The sequence below is a fragment of the Typopeltis vanoorti genome, chromosome 13, assembly GCF_054136105.1.
Source record: "Typopeltis vanoorti isolate ZY-2024b chromosome 13, IOZ_Tvanoo_1.0, whole genome shotgun sequence".
NCBI lineage: Eukaryota > Metazoa > Arthropoda > Arachnida > Uropygi > Thelyphonidae > Typopeltis > Typopeltis vanoorti.
Window position 1 is genome coordinate 109369064 of NC_143561.1, and position 21537 is coordinate 109390600.

At 34.6% G+C, this 21537-nt stretch overlaps 1 protein-coding gene across 1 annotated transcript in view; it reads right to left on the reverse strand.

The window, feature by feature from the left end:
• LOC150100464 (uncharacterized) overlaps positions 1 to 21537 on the reverse strand; it is a 74006-nt gene that overhangs the window by 40836 nt on the left and 11633 nt on the right. The window lies entirely within an intron of this gene.

The window sequence follows — 21537 nt, forward strand, 5'->3', positions numbered from 1 at the left end:
GGTCTATAATTTTTCCTCTTATGCTATAATGCAATATGCTGGGCTAATTTCAACATACAGCACTTAGAACTTCATAGTTATTATATACATGCTGCAGACTCTAACATACGCATCTATGCAAAGAGTTCCAAAACAACAAACCAAAGCAACTGAATGGCAAAGAAAACACTGACTGAACCAGCGAAGCATCTAAGGAAGTTGTCCAAGAATAGAAATCAGAACTCATAGTGGATTTAAGAGGATAAAGAGAGCAGTGAAAAGAATTCATATTCCTAAAAAGTAAATTGCATATGCTATTAGATAATACAGAGAAAAATATAAGAAACCCAAGACAAAATGTTCTATTGAAAAAAGCTTAGAAATAATGTAAAAGGAACCAGAGATGTCACTGATCCTTGGCGAGAAAAATATCTATCAAAGTGAGTGAGTGAGAACGAAGCACAGTCTTCTTCGGGAAATGAGACAGGATTGCGTTTTGGTGGCATTAAAATTCACCTGGTTATCTACATCTCCACTTGAGGATGGCAAGGAGATCGGTGTATAAGGTCTTCGAGTTTAAGTCTCAGATCTTGAAGCCTAAATCATCCAGATACCAAAATCTTTTTTTTTTTTTGCAAATGAAAAGGTGGAATGGAGAGTAATATCATCAGCAAAGTTATTAATAGGATTAGATATCAGAGAGAGAGAGAGAGAGAGAGAGAGAGAGAGAGAGAGAGAGAGAGAGAGAGAGAGAGAGATGTACAGGGGGAAAGTGTAGTTGAAAGTACAGATTCTTGGGATACTCCAATATTGATTGATGATTGAAATATATGATGAAATGATATCCTTCAACATGACGTGCAATGCACGACCAGAGTGGAGAAAATATCATAAGATGATAGCCTGGTAAGAAGCCCACGATACCAAACTCGATCAAATGCCTGAGAAATATTGAGCTACTACGCGAGTTTCTCCAAACTTACAAACTTTTCATGGCTTGTGTTCGAAGACGGGTGAAGTTGGACAGGTGATCTGCTGTGGAGAAAGAGAATAGGGGAATTCATATTGGAGATCAGTAAGGAGCTGGTGAATCACCAGCTAGTAAAGCAGTTGAATATTAATGACATTTTTCATCATTTTCAAAAGTACTGAAGTCAGAGCAATAGAGAGATAGTTTCATGGTTGAATTTTATCTCTTTGGGGTGGAAAGGGGGGGTAGAACTGGCTGGTAAATGTTTGTTTCCAGTCTGTTAGAATATCAGATTATGTGACAGTTAGTAGAAGCGATACAAAGGGACGTCAGTTCTGTAGAACAAATTTTTAGTACAAGTGGAGGAATACCACTACTTGTGATATTTCTCCACAAGTCTCCTGGCCTGGTGGAAGAATACTACCAAGACCAGGAGGCCTATTAGTATCATTACTATTGAGTATTTTTCTGATGTCCTTCTGACGAAACATCAGAAGAAGCATACTGTGGAAAGTTTATGGAATAGTGGGAGATTTGTGTTGTTTTGTAAACAAAAACTGGAGGAATAGGCTGATGTCAAGAAGGATACCTTATTTTTAGGAGATGCTACCATTGTACAATCAGGATGTAAGAGGGGTGGAAACATGGAAGGACAAAAGTTGTATGCTGCCACAGACTTGGCAAGGGAACAAGAAGCTTGCCTCCTGTCATTTCAGCAGGAGGCAAGCTTCTTGTTCTTGATTGACTCGCGCCATCGAATGTATGCTGTCTGCTTTGGATTTGTTGGTCGTCTAAACCTGTCTTACTCAGACAGCATACATTCGATGGCGCGAGTCAAAAACTACAACATATCATTCAACTTACACTACAGACTGTAGTTGTCACAGCCTGCAGTGTAAGTTGCAGTTTTCGACTCGCGCCATCGACCGTATTCTGAATTTCTGGCTAAGACAGCTTCAGCAAAGTTGTTAGAAAACTAAGGCTTGGATAAAGGTCATGGGTTTTGAGTATACTGGGGAATAAAGCCAATCATTCCAGAGAGAATAATTCCAGGTATTAGACCAGACCAATGCTGGAAGGGCGGAATCAAAATCTGATCACGAAACAACTCATAGAAATCCTGAATGTCATCCCAGTTATAGAGTTGGAGTGCCATAGGACAGGAGGCTGAGATTGACTGAGATAACGATAACCTGTAGAAATGGAAACATTGGACAAGCTTATAGCAAGACTTGCCAAGAGGAGAGCTGGCGTTAGGAGAATGATGATGTTTATCTGGAATTCTGGTCGGTTGGTGAGCAATTCGTGTTAAATCATTACTGGCAGCAAACAGTTCAGCTTCTCTTCTTTGTTTCTGAAGTTGGAGAAAGGACAGTCTGAATTATGGACAACGCAAACTCCAAGGAAGATTATCTCAACGTATGGGTAAATTAGACTGCATGTAATCGACTTTCGGAGATAAATAATCAAATAGGTCAATAAAGTGGAGCTGCAGAGGCAATAAATACACCACAAGTCCAAGTCTGATATATTTTGGCATGTAATATCAGACCTGTCAAATGCTTTTCTTGTGAAAGACATCAGACATGATGTAATATGCAGTAGAAAGTTTAGGTGAAACAATCGCAGAGGATGCCAAATGTGGTTCAATGATGTATAACATATCAGTTTTGGATATTTGTAAATAGCCGTGCACATCACTGATGTTAAAATCGAGTCCCAAGAAGATGCTGGCAAAGTCAATCTATAATTTTGTTGTTTTCGGAATTTGGGGATATAATTTTGTTCATTTATGCAATTTTTCATACATTTTTGATATTATTTGAGATATTTGATAACTTTTGCGGGAGATTTTTTAAACTGATGTGACTTTAATATTTATATCGCCTTTCATGGTAGTATGTGGAATATTAGAAACATTTGTAGAGCAAGGACAAGCAGCAAGGGTGAAGGACTCAGGTCACGGTTTGCTGAGCCGCAGAAAAACGCATGCAATAAAATACACTGTCTAATAGCTCTACTTACTTCGGCCATGATTCCAATCACTTGAACTAACTCAGCTGGCAATGTTTCACTTAAACTAATAATAATAATAATAAACTTTCACCTCAAAAACATAAAAGCTTAAGTATACCAAATAACAAATCCTCGTTACTGATTAAGTTTTTGTAAGAGAGACAGAAAGAGAAATACTACACAATATATCTTACTCCAAGAGAAAGCACCGAGGTCTTAGGAAATTTAATATTCAGCAGCTAATAAATAACGAAACGTAGTTTATAAAACGAAATGAATTATTCTCACAGAAATAAATAAACAAACGAATGAGAAAAATGTTGCACTGAAATTCAAAAGCGTTTGAACTTTATTTTTCTAATTTTTATATTTACTGCAAGACATGTTTTAATTTGTCTTGCAATAAATGAAAATTTACAATATTCTTAACAACAAAATTTTAACTTCTGAAAGTAATGCTCAAAAATATGAAGACCATTAACTAAATCTCAATAAATAGAAAGCATAAACTGAAATGAAATAAAAAGCAGGAAATATGAGAGCTGTATACTTAGCAGGTTAACGAAATTCATGAAATTTCTCTTACCTTGTTAGATACTACCTGCAGAAAGCAGTCAGTGTGCGATGACAGTGTATCCCAACTGCATATGTGAATGAGGATGGCAGGAGGACTGAATATCTTCCTCCTTCAAATCATAAATGTTACAGTCACGTTTTCCTCCCCCTTTTTTTTTTCAACATTTTGTACGCTCCAGCGTTTCTAGGTCAGTAGGGTCGTCCTAAATTTATTCAGTGACGCTGGTTAAGTGTCAGCCAAGAATCCTGGCACTGCTTTGAGCAAATAGCATGTGCCATCTTCTGGATAAACTTGTGTTACTGACAAATCACTTTGCTTATTGTTTACCATTCCTTTGCATGTAGGAAACTAAAATATGTAAGATATGCTGAAAAAAAAGGGATCTAAATGATGCATGTTTGTTTAGTTGGGGAAGTCGGATATGTCACATTAATTTTGATTTATTCTGCTGTCCATCCTTCAAACTAGATTATGCAAAAACAGAATTTGCTAATTTACTAAAAAATAATTATATAAGGAGAATGTAAAATAAGTCTCCTATTAAAAAAATACAAAACAGATATCGTTAATATGTTTCACACAGCGCCAAATACAGAATTAAAAAAAAAAATAGTATTGCAGTCTTGATAACTGAGATGCCTAGAAATTTGCCCGGAAACTGAAACAAGATGAACCGTCAATTTTAACGAAAATTTTGAAATTAAATGAAAGGAACATATTGAATTTCGGTGATACTAGATGCATCCAAGAAAGGCAGTAAAAATCAGTAATATTCGTAAGTAAGCAAAACTCTCCTTAAAAGAAAGATTTTTTGTACTAATAAAACTAAATGAGCAATCCAAAAACCCCACGACATTTACCAATTTACTGAATGAGAATGAAGGTTGAATATCTTCTTCCTTCAAATCACAAACGTTACAACGCGTTATTTCCAGTGATTTACACTAATCTAATCAACGCGTTCCTCCTGCAAAACATCTCTGTGCATGGCGGAATTAGAACCCGCAGAGTTCGAATCCGACCACACACACTTCTCCTAGGTTGCAAACGTATAGTTTGCAACCTAGGAAGGTGTGATTAAAAAAAATCTTCAGACAAGTTCGCAACCCGAAATATGATACCGACAAATGAACTGGAAAGTTGGTGTGGATCATTCCAAATGAAATCATCGTTTTATTTATTTATTTATTTTAGATTTTTTTTTCTGGCATCTTAATAATTATGGTGGTGATTTTTATTAAGTGGATCCACAAAATTTTCACAATTTCGGAAGGAGGTCAACAATTAGTGATACCATACTGAGATGGAAGTGGGAGTCAACCGCAAGTGCTATCCACAGAGGACAACCTACCACACTCACCGAACGTAACGTGGTATAAAGGATAATATGTAAAAACCGCCATTCGTCGGCCGACACGTTGAATACAGAGTTCTCAGCATGGAACACGAATGTGCACATAGACATTCGGAACCATGGCTCAAAACATGGGTTCCCATGGTAGGATCGAAATTATGCAAGTCCTGTATTACTCGAACCAACATTCAGCAGTGCGAAGAGTGGGATGTGGAAGGTTGGAAAGCTGTGTCATGGAGCGACGAATCACGCCGCACTCTATACAGAGCAAATGGATAGGTGTGGCGGATGCTCTCTGAACGTCTCTTATCAGAGTGCATAATCCCAACCTTGAAATTTGGAGGTGGCGGTGTATGGTCCTGTTTTTACTGGTTTCGCCTCGGCCTTCTGTTGTCACGAACATTGAACTCCGAGAAGTATCTAAACATTCTGGACAATGCAATGCTTCGTGACGTTTATACGGAACTCAGAGATAATGGTCATATCTCTTTCAGCAAGACAATGCACCGTGTCATGAAAAAAACACGACTAATTCTTACGCTTTGGGTCATAGCTTTGATTGTCAACTTACACCAAATTAAAACGGTTATATTAACTTATATCCGTTTTAATTTGTAGTTTTTAATGAAGGTGTTGTTGTAGTGTGGGATATCCCCAATTTTTCTCAATCATCCCTTAGGACAGGTTGAGCCTTGAGCCCTCAAACGAAGGATTTCAAGTATGTATTTTATGACTGTAGATCCGTGTATGTGTTCACGGGGCCGGTTTGTCTGTTCTGAGGGACGAAAAATACGAGTTTCCAGGTGAACAAACCCTCTACCTCCGTATGGGACCGGCTAACTCACCTTTAGTCGAAAGAGACCAGATAAAGGTTCCTCACGCCATGGACAAGAATCGAACCCAGGTTATGAATCTTAGCAACCTCAGCATACGATTTTTTTCCCTTTCCTTATGAAGTCGAGAAGTTTCACCTTTTCACTTAAAGGAAGCACTTTACAACTGCTCTTGGGCATATCCGAATTGCCAACATCACTACTCTTGCGCTTTGGGGCCATTATTAAGTAAAATAAGGGTTACTTGAAAACGAGCACTGCGATATCGCTACAGTCGATCTGATAACCGAGAACTACCCAGAACGGCGCGAAATTTAAAACTTATGAATGGTTTATTTCTGGAATTTTCCATTTAATATTTTCGGACCGGGGTTGACCGCGGGTAACTGAAACCGCGGAAAGCGAAAGCCTACAGATAAGGGGAGAACTGTATACTTCAAATTTCAAAAACTTAAACTTGTAAAACTAGAAGATGAAGAAGAAACAAGTTAGGATATAGTCTTTGAGGCAGAGGAGGTTCTAGAATCAGTTAATCAATGTGCTGCCGATGAATCTTCCTTTTGCTTACAGAAATGACTTTTTTCTAAAAGAAGAAAAAACGTAGAGCAAAAAGTTTAAAAAATATCAAATAAGACTAAAGGAAATTAGATGTTTTTTTCTGTTTCGGTTGATTCCAGTGATCAATGAAGAAAATCACAACTTTTGGAAAAGTAAGTTACATTTAAGTGTTGAAGAACACACACTAGTTGTTTTTATTAACTAGCTAAGTAAATAATTAAAATAAAATAGAACAAATTTTACAAGCAATTCAAACTACTACTACAGGGCATCTGTTCTGTGCAAACTCCGGCATATGAAATTACATTGTCCGTCTAAAGTTATGGATATGAAAGAAAAGAGCTGTATTTTTTAATGTTTTTCACTTTTACATTAATGTTGGTGACATCAAAAACTCTCCTCATGCAATTTCTTACTTCACACCACTCAGGAGTTTCTCAGAATATCTTAAAAACTGGATATACTAAATACGCTGAAAGATACAAAAAAAACTGCAGTTTTCTTCATTTCCTTTGAAAGCGTATGTAAACTGAAAGTATTTAAATAACAGAACGGGACCAGTTTTGCTTTATAGTCTCTTAACAAGTGGCAACTCATAAAATTTCAGAATTTTATTTAATCCTCTTCATATCTTTGGTGTCTTCAAAAATCAGTCGTGTTTAATTTTTTGCAAATTTTGAGGTAATTTTTTTTTTCACAGAAGAAAGACTTCATTCATCGTGCCTTTGGGAAACACATATTCAACTACATGCCTAATGAAACACACAAAAACGCACACTTGTGAATTTAACTTAGGAACAGGATACAGTACAAAATGGGGGAAAAGAGCATACAAAACATCTGCAGTTAGCTGCTATCTTGAAAGAATTAGTCTCGGAAACTGCAAATAAGAAATCAAAAAGCGTACACCATGAACATTAAAATCGTAGTAAAATAATAAAAAACATTACAATCTAGAAATAAGCTGTGGTTAATTTTAAAACATTCCGAAATTGTAAAAATTATATGGATTCCCCATTCTTGGAGGATACCAAGAAAAATCTAAAAAAAAAATCTTCCATCTAAAAAAGGATAGGATAACTAAATAAGTTGCTTTAATCAAAATACAAAATTATGCAAAATGACACAAATATACAATGGCTATATGAACAAATAATTAACCAGTATCTAGATAAAATAAAACAAAATGAAGAAATAGAAATAGAATGCCTTAATATAAAAACGATACTAAATGCAGCAGCAAATGAAAGCTTAGGAAAGACCAAAAAAATTCAATAAAAGGAAAAAAACTGAAGATATGGGTTAAGCAGTAAAATAAATGGTTAAGCAGTAAAAGATTAGAAGATGAAATAGAATATAAAAGAATAAGAGCCATAGCTAAAAGAGAAGTCAGAAAAAGACAGAGAATCATGGAACAAATTTGTTTCTAATTTAGAACATGATTTATATAAAATAAGACCCAATATATATATATATATAAGATTTTGAAACACCTAAATGCAGATACTAAAGAAAACATAAAATTAAACACCGAATTGAAATTAGAAGAATTTTTAAATTTCTACACAGAATTGTGGACAGATAAATATTTTAAAAAAGACAACTAGCAAACATTTAATTAAAATGAAATAACTAAAGAATTAGAAATCGGCCTGAAAGAAATAAGAAATGGAAAATCACCTGGAGAAGATAAGCTAGGTTCAGAACTATATAAATACGCAGGAACAAGATGCAAAGAAAGACATTATTTTTAAATAAAATTTATATAACTAGTAACCCCCCCAATAGAATAGAAAAAACCAATTGTGATTCCTATCTTTAAAAAAAGTAATAGAGATGACCCTAAAAACTATAGAGGCATAAGTATACTAAATTCCTATTAAAAATATATAGCAGTATATTAAATAGCAGAAAACTAATGAAATATTCCAAAAACTTTATTTTAGAAGTACAGAATGGATTTAGAAAAGGAAGATCATGTATAGACCCAGCCTTTTGCCTAAAATTAATAATAGAGAAAAGAAGAGAATACAATTTAGAAACACATATTGCATTTATTGACAGCATTTGACAAAGTTAAAAGAGCATTTTATTTAACATATTAAAAGAAAGCCAATAATACCAAATAATATTCTAAAAGCTATCATAAGTATATATGAAAATAATCAAACACAAGATTAAATCATGTGCTATCATATACGAGAGAGATAAACCAAGGGGTCCGACAGGGATGACCCTCTCAGCAACTCTTTAATATTTACCTAAATGAAACAACAATAAAATGGAATAAAAATTTCCATTACGGTATTAAACTTTCTCCTACTGTGAACTTAAATACTCTCCTTTTAGCCGACGACCAAATAATAATTTAAAATTCTGAAGATAACTTACAGAAAGCTATTTTAGATCTAAATGAGATAGCCAAAGATTATTGTATGATAATGTCAACAGAAAAATAAAAAAACTATGGCCTTTAAAGGACAAGACCCAGTAAGAACTAAAATAGTAATAGACAAGATCTTAAAACAGGTGAATTCATTTAACTACCTAGGATATGATCACATATGAAAATGAAAAAGATATAAACCTAAAAATTGCAAAATATTTAAATATAACAGGTGTAATTAACTCTATATTTAAACCAAAACGTTCAAAAACAAACCAGACTAAAATTATACAATACATTAGCCCTAACGGTCTTATTGTATGGAAGTGAAATCTGGACAATAAAACAAAAAAGACAAACGAAGATTAATAACAGCAGAAATGAAATTTATGAGAAAAACTGCAAAGTATACTCTATTTGATCACAAAAGAAACGAAGAAATTATAAAAGAATGAAACCAAGAATCAGTAATAGAAAAAATTTAAAAATATAAACATAAATGGATGGAACACGTTCAAAGAATGAAAATAGAAAGATTACCAAAACAAGCCTTAAAGTACAAGCCATTAGGAAGAAAAAAACCAGGACGTCCTCTGAAACGATTTAACGATGACTTCTAAGGCCAGAACAGGCCACGTTAGGCCTAAATCCTTGATATGCATGATGATGATAACAAAATTATGCAGCTTCAGGTGAATTTATAATTTGGTCATTTCACATTAAATGACTCTTAATATTTTCCTTATAATCTGCTCTGGAGAAAATGGAATAAAAGTGTACTATTAATTAACGGAATATGTATATCTTATTTATTATACATCAGACCATGTCCACCATATCTAATAAAATACAAAACTTCTCTTGAAAGTTTTATTTTGTCTTTACTGAGTCACTTCAGCAGTTAACATTAAAAAAAAAAATCTGTTATAACGGAGTCGAAGTTTGCTAGAGGTCACTTCAGTGCATTGCCACCTTCCCATAAATATCCATGTTTCATGTAGCATCCAAGATTGCAACACAATGAATACATTAGCTCTGTTGCATAAAGCACAACGGTTCTCTTAGAATTTGCGAGAATGTTTATGTCGCAAACGCAATTTTCAGTTTCTAAATCATCACATACATTATGTGTACCTTTTTTATTTTAAAAACAGATGACGGAACTTTAATGCACATAACCTCCCTAACTGGAGAGATACATCATTTCAAAAACTCAGTGTTTTAAACGAAATATATTAATTTGTTTAAAGAACACATTCCTAACTTGAGGCTTTTAAGCCATTTCTGTAAAAACTGACTCCACAGTCGAGAGATATAAAAAGAAAGAAATTTCGTTTAATCACAAACTTGAATGAGTATATTAAAATATACCGAATTAATTGCTTGCACCTGAACTACAAAAATTATTTTAGTAATATCTGTTTTATCTCAGATGCAGCTTAAATAGCATATCAGCAGAAGGAAAGGTCGTCCTTTAACTGCGTGACTCCTACTCCACCGCAAAATACCGCGTTATTTACAGGTAGTTACGTAAGTTAAACGTCACAAGATGATATCACAGTTTCTGAAATAGTCGGAAATATTTCTCTCCTAAACTTTTCCCTTTTTAGAACATGTTTTTGCGTCTGCAAACAATATAGGCATTCATTCAGCAAGTCTAGATACAGATATTACACCCGATGAGTAAGACACTTTTTAAAAAAGTTCAAATATTTCAGGTAGCGACATTACTGAGTATCATACGTGTTGCGTAAAACACGCACTGTTGCGATTTCTGAGCAGCCACAGATAATCATAAATTGATTATCTGTGGCTGAAAATCGTCGCTAGTAATACACCGGAAACTGTTTTTAAAAGACAAGTGTTTCTCTAAATACTACAAGTAACCACTATATTAGACACGTATCTAATGACTATATTGTCCCAAACATTTGAGATTCAACCGATATTAGAGATAATGTGGAGAAATCAAATCAAAGCCTTGTTATATTTTCCAGTTCCTTGTAATTGCAGTTGTGATTACTGACTGCCTGGGGCAAGCGAAGCTACTACAATATGACAAGTTCAAAAGGCTGCCAACAAAAATCATGAAATTCCAGCTCCCAAAATGGAGAATAAAGTGAAGATAGCTACAGCTTATGAAGGATATATATTCCATGTATTTATACATATCCTCCAACTGTCCATCAAAATTCAGCTGTCTGTTATGTTAATAATCAAATCTGTCTGTCAGGAACTAAAATGTAATATAAATCACTTTAATTCATTCGTATGTATGCACTTCATTCAATAAGTAATGTTCTCTAAGGCCCTGTGTTCAACCCCATGGTCACGTGCCAATCGTGGCGAAAAAAGCCAAAGATTTGTGGCCTTTAATTTTTATAACAAAAATCACTATCTTTGATTTGCATCCATATAAAAATTGCACCCTTCTTTCAAATAAGAAATGATTTGATAATTATCACAATAAGAATAACGCATAATCTGACTCCGAAAATGATCTTCATATTCTTTTGTCATTTATTAAATCGCTATAGTTTCTTTGAAGCGCATTACATCAACCCAGATTATGATAAAAATGAGTTCTCCAATATTAAAACATCTCTGCCATAAATATTTTAACTGCTTTCTTTCTTGTACAATGTATTCGAAATTAGTTATTACATTTGAATTAGTTACTGCACTTTATATAATTAGTAAGAATTTTTCGCAGGTTAAAGATGGGAAAAAAATATAAAATCATATCTTGGCATATAAATCATAATCCATGTCATTAAAGAAATGAACATCATTGCTGAACATTCAGTGAAGCTCACCGTTTCACTAGAATCATCAAAATAAATAAAGAAAGAAAGAAAGAATTCCGTAAAGTAATGATAGTGTGCAGAAATGATAAAGAAACATCACTTTTCTTCTTTTTTTCTTCTTCTGCATTTGGTAATATATTTCATATGAATTGTATTTTCTACAATACTTTTAATATAATTGAATAATGTTAGCAGTTGTAGAAAATATATCATTACTGAAAACAAAAAGAAGTATGACATTATCTTATACAAAAGCAATATCAAATTCAACTCCCATTATTCAGATAAAGTACGTTCTTCAGTTGAGATAATTTTCTTTAGTAAGAAAAATTAAAAAATTAACATGAGGGAAAGTAAAATTCCAAAAGTATTTGTCAGTGGATGAATCACGGAAAACGTGCTCTACGTCTTCCTCGCGTGGACATATTTTCACATTTTGTCACCAGGATACATTCCAGTTTAAAAATTCCTTATATTCGCTACCGTTGAATTGTGAAAAACTTATTTTTAAATTAAATTTCTTTTCTTTCTTTTTCTCATTCTCGTTTTCTTTCTTCTGTATGGAAATTTCATAAAAAACATTCAGCGGGTCATAAATAAAGTGCCCATAATTTAAATACATGCAACATTGTAAATGTTATTCTACACTTATGCACACTTTTATTCTGTTTTAAATTGTAAATTATTGCAAATTATGTTAACTGTTCGGAAGGGCATAGAAAATGCCCCACTCCAGTCATGTGATGGAACTGCCAGCTGATGATATTTTTCCCTTAAATTTTGAATGACGACTGGGAATGCCTCTTATATACATATAGGTTAGGCTTTCCTTACACGGTTTAGTGCAACGGATAAGACAGGAGAAAACTAGAAGTATGTAATTGATTTATTATTTAAGGGCCAATCTGCTCGCTCCTGCACTATCCTTATTTCCTGCACAAAGCTTAATATAGAAATCTTACTTCCTTGTGGGTTCAGGAAATGGGGAACTTTGTAAACAAAACCTCAGCCCTACTTGAGTTTTAGACAGCCATGCCTGAACATTACGTTTTGCTTTGTGTGATTGGCAATGGTGCCATCATGTGATCAAGCTTAACACTGTATGTTTTTGGTGTTATATAGTTTGTTATTGTTTGCATCCAATTAAAACTATCCATGCACGCTTTGTAATTTATCCTGAATTGTGCTTTTCTTTTCTGTCTTTTTATCTATGAAAGGATGCTAAGATTTCTCCTACACAATAAATTCATTTGAATACATGAACTGCAAGTGAATTTAATTACATTCCTATTAGAATGTGACTAAATTCATTGCTAAATTTAGTGCTATATAGCACTAAAAGCACGTATTAATAAGTCTGTGCTGATACAGATACGTTCTTTATTAGTAATTTGTTGTCAACACAACAAAAATGCAAAGAAATTACAACACACACACACACACACACGCGTGCGCGTAGAAGAAAACTGTTGTATAAGAAAGGATGAATGGACATCGATATTAAGCAGATAGCATCAATGTCACGTGTATTCAGAAATTTATAACCAGTAAATTATTTAATGTATGAATAAGAATATGTTGAAAATTAATAAAGAACCGAAAGGTTTCAATTTAGCACAGCGATATTAAAATAGAGGGCGTCCTCCATTTTAATGCTGAAAATTAAATTATTTTCATAACGCAATGACATCCATTCAGTTTACAGCAGCCGTTAAAAATCTTGCACTCGCTTTCATTACCGCTTATTATTTCTGAAAGTTTGTTATGGTATTCCAGCATATATGTAACTCTTCTAAAAGGTAATTTTGTGTGGATGGCGAAACTATTCAGGTCATAATACACATATCGGCCACTGAATTAGAATCTTTCATTTAACACAGTAGTTTCCACTGTTCTTCAATTTCCTGCTCATAGTTCGTTGAGATACGGGTTCGAGAACAGCCTTTATTAAATGCTTCGGTCAATTGCTGCAAAAGGCAGCCTTCTCAGACGAAGGTGATCTCGATCCTGACAGAATGTCCGCCTCTTTAGACAAGCAATATGGGTTATTTTTCCACCGATTAAACACCCGGGATCACCTTTTGAGAAAGCAGTCGGTTCTGCTGTTTTGAAAATCGCGGCTCATGCCTGACAGGCACTCACAATAAGTCCTTTATCGAACTTCGAAAGATCCTTTGTTTTTCACATTGTCGTCAATAGTGTTGATCGCATTTCTTAAATAGTGGCCTAGAACACGTGGAGAAGTACGTAAGTATTTTGAATATGCATAGCGTAAGTGATGTTTTCATACACTGGCATAAAGGTTTCTAATTAAGTAGCCGATATGTGTATACATGACGAATAAGATAAAGTTAAAATATTTACTAAATATTAATGCATAATTCTCATTCCCAAAACGCATAGCTTTTAAATTACTCACTAAAAATCAGAATGGATTATCTTATCTAACTGCTTTGATTATTACAGCCCATTCTACATATCATCTATTGTACACTTCCTAAGCAATACCCCCCCCCCCCCAAAAAAGCACCAATTTCTATCATCTAATTGAAAGTTCCTTATTTTTAGCACCACGAGATATCGGTTTTGATATCGTGTGGTGTTTGAGGCCTCCGGATACTAAATTGAGGCACGGCGTTTTTATATATAGCAGTAATTGCGTCGATAACATTTTTCTTATTTGTGGGATGAGAGCTTTTTACACATAGATTTTCATGTTTTTTCACAAACTCTCAATAAGGTTCAAATCAGATGATGAGCAACCAATTCATTTATTTTCCTGAATCAGCAAATATAACTCATTTGTAAACAGGAAATAATCGGGGGGGGGGGGAAATCTCATATCGAAAGGGAGAGTAGTAGCATACAAGTTGAAAGGACTCTAACATAAGCTGCACTGTAAGTAGGTGCAACTGTCTCTGTGGATTCATCAGTAAAAGTAACATGATTTTATTGAGCAAATGTATTTACTAAATATAAATAGTAAATAATGATCACTTATAATCATCAGCTGTAAATTATCCTCACACAATAATAAACTATGAAGGAAGTAAGCATGACATCATTCTTTTTTTAGCATAGCTAACATTTGCTTTTCCGATTACTGTTTTCAAACAAACTTCAATAGCTTTTTCGAATAGCTGAATATTACCAAAAGTCAAAAATCAATCAGATCATTCTCCGACGAAAGATAATCTATCAATTTTGGCAATATACTCGTATGCATATTTAAAGTATGTCTAGTAAATAAGTACACCCCCCCCCCCTTTACTTAAATAAAGCAAGATTACCTTCACCACAAACAGTTTTCCCTGTCTTCCGTATATATTCATTTAACTATCACAGTACTCTACTGTCTTGTGCTCAGCATTACTGAAATATTTAACTGTTACAATACCCTACCGTCTTGCTCCCAGCACTACTGAAATAGCGACCAGTTTACAAGTCTGAAAGTTTGTTGACGTCGTCCTTTTAGCGATAAAGTAGAGCTCAAGTTCCTTGAATAACTAGATAGAAGTAAAAGATCACTGAACTGCTCTTGTTATCGAGCTGAATGTCGTAGACAAGGTGCGATCGGAGAGGTTGACTATGACTATTCCATTGTAAAACTGCTTCAGAGACGTTCTACATGAGGGGGGGGGGGGACCAAGCTTTGATCTAAATGACTTTTCTCTTACTCCATTTTTTTAAAATAAAAGACATCTACCAAATCCGAATGCGGTTTATTTTACCTAGCTTAGCGTGCGATATTTAGGTCATTAACAATTAGGTCATTTCTACAGCTGGAACTATAAATACATCGCGATCTCTTTTCTTCGCATCTGGAATGCCAAGAACAATTGCTGCACCTCATTTACTTGAAATATATTTCGCTAACGTTTAATGACTGTTTTAAAATGACACGCACAGATTCAAATTTTAAAAAGAATCATACCATTTAAACATCATACAAATTATCTTTAAAATCATACAAATTAAACATTATCTTGCTGTTTAAATGTCGTTTAGTTTTTCAATGAAAGTCGGTTGTAAAGTCAGTTATCATTTTTCAAGTCATTTGCTTTTAATAGGATATTGGATATGAACACCTTTATTCTGCCTTTAGCAGCTCATCCAATTTACTTTTTAGGAGGGATAACGTGTCTCATATATAAACACGTTATGTGGGTAGCAAGAGAAACAGATTATAGGAGTTACTTTGTTTATTAGAGTTGAAAGGAGAAGGATGATGACAGAAGTTACACTGGAAAACAATTATTTTATTAAAGTATTTTATACTGATAGAAGCTTCTGGAAGTTTTTAGGAAATTAATAACCTTGATGTGGTGAAGGCAGTTGGAATGTATACGATTTCATTCTTTGTTGTAAAAAAATAGAAATTGACAGTGAGAGCCTTTTGTTTGGAAGGATCTCAAATGAGTGGAAGGAGTTAATATTGTATCATATCACTGCATAAGGATGGAAGCAAAGCGGAGATATCAAATTACCAGTTTGCGTTTTCGGGAGGAATATAAGGTTTTGGGGAGGGGTGGCTAGCAATATACAGAACTAGACAGATGAGTGAAAATTTTTATATATAGAGGTCAACATGAGTCCGTTTAAGCAGTAATGTAACTACACTTTATAATAAAGTACATATTATGGTGGATGACGGTAGTGCATATATTGTTATATTTCTGGATTTTACAAATTTGATAGACTGCCATACAGAATATTAGTATACAAGTTAAGTAAATATGTTTGGATAATCCGTTAGTTGATTAATAGGAGTCGAGTTTTTTTTTTTAACAGATATGCTTGTGCTGTGTATTCAGAAGCTGTATCTCAGAGGAAAATGATTACAGTGGAGCCTTATAAGACCTGTTTCTTAGAAAGGTGCGTCTTTTATGATGATCTGACCAAAGTAAGTTTGAAAAACATGTATTATATTAGCGCAGTGTATAAGCTAAGGTTAGGTAATCAGTGAACTCCAGACCAAAAAGTAAAACAGCGAAACAAACGCAATATTGAGTCTGTAGAATGTTGGTTGCGAGGATGGGCTGAAGGAAAGTAATTTTCAAAGTTTGATCACTAGAAATAAAAGGAAGGATATAATAGGAACATAAATTGTTGAGAGGAGCTTATCAGATAGTTAATCGAGATACTTTCGAAGAGTGTATTGAAAGGAGGTGAGGATAAGGATAAATGGCTTCCCTGGAAATTGTATAAGCATGTAAATATGTAAAGGAATGAGGAACGGATTTTTTTGCAAGGAAAGTAGACGAGTGAATGTACTGGGAAGTGAGACGGTGAATTCACAGAATTTTGGATTTTTTTTTTAAATAATTTAAAATTGGCAGCTCCTTTAAGTGACTAAATTTTACTGACTAAAGCAGTGTTGGTTGCATCTGCCAGATCTCCATATTCGTAATAAAATGGAATCGTAATGAATCAAAACACCGACCTATTAAATAAGGGAAGAGCAATATTTCTGGAATTTTTTTTAATTTACAGAAAGAATAATTTGAATTTTAATATCATTTCGTCTATAATAACATTCCCCCCTGACCTCCGTCCGAAGTCAGCAAAAAAAGTCAGCAAAAAAAGACGGGAAAAAAAAAAGTAAAAAAGAAAGGATTGCTGGAGTCACGTATTTTTGGGGAAGAACTGCTCCAGTAGAGTCACGCAAAAAATTAAACCTAATGTGCAAAATACCCAGAAATAAAACAGTTATGTCAGTAGCAATGCAGAAGGAGCACATTGGCTCTACCAGGATCCACCTCTATTAAAACTAAGTGTAACATTTGTGTTTTTAGGTTCTCTTCCGGTCGACATCTTATTTGAAGTGTCATTCTCGCCTTCTTACTAAAATAATGATAATCAACAATCCAGAAATATGAAGCAAAATGCCTGGAATACGTCTCTGACAAACTGAGGCATTCACTCTCAACTGCTATATATTGATACAAATGTGAAGACAACGATTCTTCAATTTAAAATAAAGACATTCGCAGCTCCTTTAAGTGACTAAATTTTACTGACTAAAGCAGTGTTGGTTGCCTCTGGCAGATCTCCATATGCGTTTTAATAAAATGGAATAGTAATGAAGCAAAACACCAACCTATTAAATAAGGGAAGAGCAAAAGGAATAATTGGAAGAATGTATGACAGCCAACGACAATGATTTTAGCAGAATTATTGACCTGATTTTTTTCCATTTTTAGAAAATGGGTGCAGGAAAACACACACAGAGATAAACATTACGAATTTAATAGGTATTTATGCATTTTATAAAATGTATAATATTAAAAAGAAACAGTTTGCATTTTGTGAAATGTGTAATACTAAAAAGAAACAATTTCCCGTGTTTTGTTTGCAATAACTTGAATCAAATCGCTTTAACCAGACGAAGGCTATGGCAAAAGCAGGTAATATTCATCTGGAAAGTCACTTGGTCAGCTCTCAAAAGTAAAGGTTACACTGACTGCAGGATCAAGTAATTGTACGCTAAGATTTTGATTCACACTTTTTTTTTTTATTTGTCCGTTTTTGTTCAAAGCATAATCATAGCTCCAATTTTCTTTTTCTTTGTCACCAGAATGTACGCAAATATTTTGATCATACGTTTTACCATACTTGAGCCACTCTGTTAATGTTTGTAAATTAAGGTTTCTACTTTTCAAATTTCTCAGCATGATATGAAGAATTCCATGCTATGGTCTTCCTTAGAATGAGACGAGCTCGTTGAACGCACCGCTTTCCTGGCTCTGGTAACACGACCATTGTATGTTGTATACCGATAAGACAAGAAAAACAAGAATTGTTCATAAGAAATTATACTCTGGTCTAACGACTGCAGGAGACAAGTTGTTGGAGACAGGAAAGACACTTTCGGGTGACGAAAAGTGCAGAGACTGTCGATGGCAGTTATCAAGAGAAACTTGGAATGGATTTGTGCAAGTTTTCAAAAAGAAACCCACTATTACCCGAGCTAAACTGTTGTAACGCAAAAAATTATTAATCCTTATTCTTGCTCCTCAATCTCAAGGAATTTAATTTGGGGTCTCCTGATATGTTAATGCAGAGGAGATGTGCTATTATCTTAAGTATTTTCCTATCTGCACAATAGATCACAGGTAATTACACCTGTAGAAGAAAACCCTGAAACTTCTTTATGAGACAAGCAAACTCGAGTTGAAAATCGGTTGTAAATTCTTCTCACGATCTAAATGGGATTCGAACCAACCAAAAAGTCATTCCTACCAACTTACATCCTGTAAGTTTGAATCTCACTGTAGTATAGATGTATGTGAACCTCTTTACATGATAGATAATTCCTATCGTCCATTATAAGACTACTTGCTTAAAAAAGTACCATATTTCATCTTTATACAAGGGTTTCTGGATTATCGACTCCTTAGCACACCCACAGTGCTAATGTATTATTAGGACTTAGAACTCAGAACTTAAGGCTTAGAGTGGAGAAGCTATTCGAACCAAAAAGACCGGCAATAAACTTAATAATACTTATTAGAGTAATATGTATCATTTAGCATGGCTAGCCTAGTGGATAGCTTCTCATTAACAAGCAGACTGTGGGTTCAAATCCTCGGTGTAATGGATGTTTGTGGAAGTCTTTATGTGGTAGATGATTTCTACGCGGGTGTGAGAACACCACCTTGCTTACTGGCAGCTTGAGATGAGTTACAAAAGTGCTATGCTTGTCTCTAGAGTAAAGTTTCTGAATTATTTCAACTTAGTTCACCTCCGATACCAAATGTACGTTAGATTTAGAATCTTCGGCGAGTGGGATTCGTATAAAAATACACTAATTAATAAGCATTTCAAACAAATAAAGATCAAATAAACAACAAAGAGCATTTCGAGCAAATAAAGATCTAATAATCGTAATAAGAAATTCGTTTCGTGTTTTTTTTTTTTTTAACAGGGGCTGTTTAAAATTTTAAAGCAATAATCGTTCACACGTTATCGTTGTTTCTGGTGGTAAAATCCCTCCATATCTATAAGAGAAGGTTAAACTTTCTATCTTCGCTTGAATGGAAATCTCCCAAACATAAATATTTTCTCTCACTAAGCTTCTACATCCGTATTTACGAAAGAAACATATGCACGGAAGAAAATGTACAGCTTTGAATAATTTTAAAAGCCTGCGTTAACATAAGGAATTGACCGACTTGTTTCGTTTCGTTTCGGATGCCCAGGAAGAAAGAAGAGCCAAATTCCTTTAAGCAGACACCTAAGGTGGCAAGCAGAAGTACTAAAAATAACTATACGGAAAGCACACAGGTTTTTCAGTACTTTCATAACAGAATTCGCGATCATTTCTGCTAACTGCAAGAGTTATTATAGAAACAAGGTAATCGTATGCTATAATGTAAGCGGAAACATTTAATTCAAATTGAGAAGTCAGCGAACGTTTTGCGCAAAATCCGATTACAAATATGAAGGGATATGATCAACATGTTTAACTAAATCAAGAAATTCGAAAAAGCAAATGTAGAACGGGCTAATAGATGAGTACCGTGGATAAGCTGCAATAATTTTCGAATGTCAAATGTGTAAATATTCTCTAAGTATGTGATTTTAGCTCATTTCTCCTGAGTAATAAACATGAACATAACATCGACTAAAGAAACCTAGCTGAGGTGCAACATACGAAGTCCCAAGACTGAGGCTATAAAATTCACAGTATTGTTCTTAGTCTAAGGAGGAGAAATATTTATTTCCTTATCTACACTCCGACCTCTTCTGCATGAATACAGAACAGATCGGAATTTCAGCATTCTTTCAGCTGATTTTTGCAGTTCTGGTAGGACTTACAGTTCCTTTGTCGCATTTTCTTTAATTTTGTCAAACGTCATTAGGTTTACTCAAGTTAAGAAACAAATCAAGTCACGAAGAAGCCTTCACTTACCTCGCATGGAAATCGTTACTGTGGTGAAATTCTGTACCTCAGCTTCCTCCTAATATGTTAAACTCAATAATCTGTTACGTCGAAGTAATCTGAACTCATATGAACCTAACTAATGCTATTATAAGAAGGTTAATGCGATTGGCAATGTCAGTATCCTTCCAGGAGGAAAACTCTACTATCTCTGCATGAGACCAACTAACTGACTTTTAGTCAAAAAGAGCTTATAAAAGCTCTTCATATCATAAGGGTGATTCGAATTCAAGTTTTTTTTTTGTTTTTTTTTTTACCAAAGCATATCGACTCATCTATTTGTATTTAACAAAAACGTATAAGTGTTGAACTGTGCAGATGCGTCACGGAGAAGTTTCCATTAGCCGAATCTTCACTTTTTATGGCTGTTTCGAGCATTTTCTAAATTATCAATATCCTTAAATATAAAGGCTAGCCATTTCTTTACAAACTTGGATAAAATCCATGAAATGAGTATCCTGCTTCATAATAAATAACCAACTTCAATCACCGTTTCTTAATTTCTGCCAAATGAATTTCATAGACATAGTGCTTGGAACAGTTCTTAGAAAGAAGTCAACGGATACCATAGTGTGAGAAACAAACAGCCTTGGCGCCCACCTTAATAAGATGTAGGACCTCATTTCGCTATGATGACTGCAGCAATCCTACGGGGCATACTTTCCACAAGCGTAGGACAGCGATCAATGGGAAGTTTATACCATTCTTCCTGTAGGCATGTAATGAGGTCCTGATCAGAGTTGAGATCAGGGTTCTGTGGAAACCAGTCAAGTGTGGTGACGTTCATGTCCACAATCCACGCAGCTACAGCAGCAGCAGCCTTATGACACGGTGCATTGTCTTGCTGAAAAAGACAACGATCCGTTCCATAGAAATGCCACAAAGTACGAAGATTGCATTGTCCAGAATGTTCAGACACCGCTTGGAGTTCAGTATTCGTGGCATCACAAATAACGGTACAAGGCCAAACTAGGAAAAACAGGACCATACCATCAGACTACCGCCTCCGAATTTCATAGTTGGGGTTACTCACTCTGGTAAAGGTCGTTCACCGGGCATCCGCCACACGCGTCTATCTGCTCGGTGGAGGGTGTAGCATGATTCGTCGCTCCA